The sequence below is a fragment of the Bos taurus genome, chromosome 14 (genome assembly GCF_002263795.3).
Source record: "Bos taurus isolate L1 Dominette 01449 registration number 42190680 breed Hereford chromosome 14, ARS-UCD2.0, whole genome shotgun sequence".
NCBI lineage: Eukaryota > Metazoa > Chordata > Mammalia > Artiodactyla > Bovidae > Bos > Bos taurus.
Window position 1 is genome coordinate 26,489,934 of NC_037341.1, and position 4,155 is coordinate 26,494,088.

Consider the following 4,155-nt stretch of genomic DNA (forward strand, 5'->3'; position numbering starts at 1 on the left):
ATCTTCAAAGCAGAGGCATGAACTGCTTGTGGCCAGAAGAAACCCTGCCATGATAGGTAGGTCAGCGGCTGGCTCTGAGTCATCAGCGGTTGATCTGTGAAGGTGACCTTAAAGTTATGCAAGGTTCCATGTTGGGAAAAATGCATTTCTTTCTTTCTTTTTTTTTTTTTTCTCTCTCTCTTTAATGGAATGAATTCTTGATATGAGATCTCGAATTTATCTAAGTAAGAAATATTTTAAATTTGGTCTGATCCTTCATGACTCCTGTTGGTTGGGTGCCCTGTATAAATTAAGAACTAAGGTGCTAAGTGTTTTCCATGGCATTGCTGAAGGCAGTCCTGTTCTTCCATGAGGGAAATGAGACCTGGAGACTCTTTAAGTAACAGGCCAACAGTAAATACAGGAAGCTGAGTTTGAATCTAGGCAGGCCGATTGTAGAGCCTCCTTAATAGTTTCTTGAAATACCACATTCGGGTTTCTGAAAATGAAGTGTTTCGGGCTTTGTACTTTTACATCCCCTCTCTTACCCCTCCATGAAGTGCAAGTGTTGGTCGGTCAGTTGTGTCTGACTCTGTGACCCCATGGACTGTAGCCCACTAGGCTCCTCTATCCATGAGATTCTCCAGGCAAGAATACTGGAGTGGGTAGCCATTCCCTTCTCCAGAGAATCTTCCTGACCCAGGGATCGAACCAGCATCTCCTGAATTTCAGGCAGATTCTTTACTGGATGAGCCATCTGGGAAGCCCTGCCCCTTCATAAGGGACCTTAAATCTCAGATTGGGATTTAAGAGACAGTCTGTATGAAGCAGATCCTGGAAGACTGTGAGCTCTGACTAGGGAAACTTGAATCTCAGTTACCTCTCTTAAATTTGGATTTATCTTGCCCCGTGAATATTTCTATTTTATGAAGAAATCAAGTCTTTATAAAAGACCGAGCATCAAAGCTAGTAAATTGCAAACCTGGTATTTCAACTCAGGTTGACCTAACTCCAGAGCCCAAGCACTTAACCTGTGTGCTGGGGTAATTAACATTCATCCACAAACATTTACTGGGTGTTTGTTAGATACTGTTTTAGTGGCAAGAATATAACGAAAAACAGAATAAGGATAGACTAGAGGTGTGTTGTCATTGCACTAATATGCTAAAAGAAAGATGATAAACAGATACAAATACAATTTTTGTAGGTGGAGTTGTTCAGTCGCTAAGTCAAGTCTGACTCTTTGCAACCCCATAGACTGCAGCACTCCAGGCTTCACTGTCCTTCTCTGTCTCCCAGATTTCCTCAAATTCATGTCCATTGAGTCAGTGATGCCATCCAACCATCTCATCCTCTGCTGCCCCATTCTCCTTTTGCCTTCAGTCTTGCCTAGCATCAGGGTCTTTTCCAGTGAGTCAGTTCTTCACATCTGGTGGCCAAAGTATTGGAGTTTCAGCTTCAGCATCAGACCTTCCAATGAGTATTCAGGGTTGATTTCCTTTAGGAGTGACTGGTTTGATCTTGTAGATGGAGGCATACTGTTAAATAGGAAATAGTCAGGCAGGAGCTCACTATGGAGGGGATGACTCTGTTTACAGCTGGACGATGAGAAGCAGTGGCCAAAGCTGGTTGGAGACTGTTCCAGGCAAATGAAAGAGTCACTGCAAAGGTCCACAGTTGACAGCTTGGAAGAAGCAGGGGCAGGGAGCTGTCTGCCTGGAAGTTATGGATGAGAGCGACCAAACCGATCTTCATGGAGGATTTGATTCCTAAGTGCTGTAGAAAGTCCTTGGAAGGTTTTATGCGGAGATGTGCTATCATATTCATGTTTTGTTTTGTTTGTTTTTAATAATCACTGTGACTGCAATGTGGGGGAAAAATGGCTTGCAAAGAAGAATCAGGAACTCCATCTGAGAGACTACTAGAGCAGCCTTGGGTTAAGGCAGTCAGTAACAACGAAGATGCTATTGTTTAGTTGTTAAGTCATGTCTGACTCTTTGTGACCCGGTGGACTGTAGCCTGTCAGGCTCCTCTGTCCATGGGATTCTCCAGGCAAGGATACTGGAGTGAGTTGCCATTTCCTTCTCCAGGGGATCTTCCCAACCCAGAGACTGAACCCATGTCTCCTGCTGGGCAGGCAGGTTCTTTACCACTGAGCCACCTGACAAGCCCAGCATGGGGATGGAAAGCAGTAAATGGATTTGGGATATGTTTTAAAGAAATAGAGCTTCCAATCTGTGTTACATGAATAACTCAAATTAACTTTTCAGGATTGCTCCTACTGGATTATACCCAAAGGTTAAACCAACAGATGAAGAATGTACACAGTGCTTTTGTTTTTAAATTCCAGGATTAGTGTTAATAGAGAAGATCCAAAGAACAGAAACCCATCCATATTCTTAGAAAGTTATCTTTTCAGTTAAGTGAAAATTATTTAATCATCTTTGAGAAAAGTTTTTAGAAATGATTTCTAACAGATAGTGGAGGTATGGACGTGTGTGTTGTTGAAGTGACGTGTGTGTGCAATGAACATGAGTGTGTCTCCAGAGCCACCAATAAATTTAAATTAAGAAGCAAAACAATGTAAATGACCTCTACTAACAAGCACTTAAAAGTAGAAATATATCTTACTCATTCAATTTGGCTCTCTAATGAGCAATTTAATGTATCTTCTTAGCACAGGTAAAATTTAGTATGGTTTTATAGACATTTTATGGCAAAGTAAACTACATTTGACAAAATAGATGAATAAATTACCATTTGGAATATTTAACGTAAGACTTCTTTCTGTGGGAGTATTTCATTGTTGCATTTTTTTGTTGGGAGAGTTACCTAATTTGGAGATTTTTCTTGTAGGAGTTAGAATGGTGACTTTCAAAGTATTTGGGGCTCTCCCAGTCATTTCTGGGGGCTTCCCTGTTAGCTCAGTTAATAAAGATCCACCTGCAATGCAGGAGACCCCAGTTCAATCCCTGGGTTGGGAAGATCCCCTGGAGAAGGGAAAGGCTACCGTCTCCAGTATTCTGGCCTGGAGAATTCCATGGACTGTATGGTCCATGGGATAGCAAACAGTTGTACACGACTGTCATTTCTGTGTTTAAGGTTTCTGTTGAACTTTCCTAAAACTCCCATTCTTGAGTCTCTAAGCCAAAACTAAAACACTGTCTGTGTGTATGCCTTGGCAATGTAGCTCCACCCTCCTTATGGGCTTGTTGGTCGGTAGATCTTATTCTGAGTCTACCAGTGTAGGGTTGAATTTTAATTTGCATCTTCTTAATGAATGGTTACTATGTCATTTAAATGGAATTGAAGAATAGGGTAACGACAATTAAAATTTCAAGTAGTGTTTCATCTGACATCTTTCTCTCCAGAACAACTGACTCCTATCATTTGTGTAGCTCGAAAACCAGTTGAAATAAATGTTCATCAGTTGAACAAAGATGGCAAAACCCATCTCCAAAGGCACTACAGACATGTTATTTAAGTGTAGTGGCATCTCCTGGTAGGTTTCTTCCTGTGAATCTTTCTCCCTCACTCTTTACTGAGCTCTGAGAGAAATATATCACGGTGAATTTGAGTTATAGATGAAGGACAGCATAATAGGTTTCTAAGGTATAATAAAGAGAAACGCTAAGTCAAAATATTGTTTGGGAATCACTTAATACTCCACTTTTGGTGGCTTCTTTCATTGTCCCTGGCCCGCCTCTGCATTTTGATCTGAAAGCTCAATTTCAAAGTTAATCAATGAGAGAAACCTGATTCTTTTCTGTGACTCAAGCCAGATATTGCAGCGTTTGCAGCCTTTGCAGCCCCAAACCATCTCCTAATTGTCCGCTGCAGTTAAAGAGACTTCCACTTAGATGTAGGAAAATGACTGAAACCTAAGCTGGCTGTAAATGTAACAGTTTGGGGGAGTACACATCACACTTGAGAATGGAAGATTCATCTGGTTTAACATGTTTCCCCATGTTTCTTTGGGAATCAGGAAGCGCTTACCATTTTAGAATTCAGCATTTTTGTTTGTTAATAGGCACTTGTGAGTTAATCCACACCACACCCTAGTTAGTTCCAAGTTCTTGCCACCACCTGTTTACTGGGTGAGATAGGATCAGTTGCTCAAGTCCTAGAGCTGAAACAAGTGTGGTGACAAGAATTAGTATTCAGACGTCTCCAGTG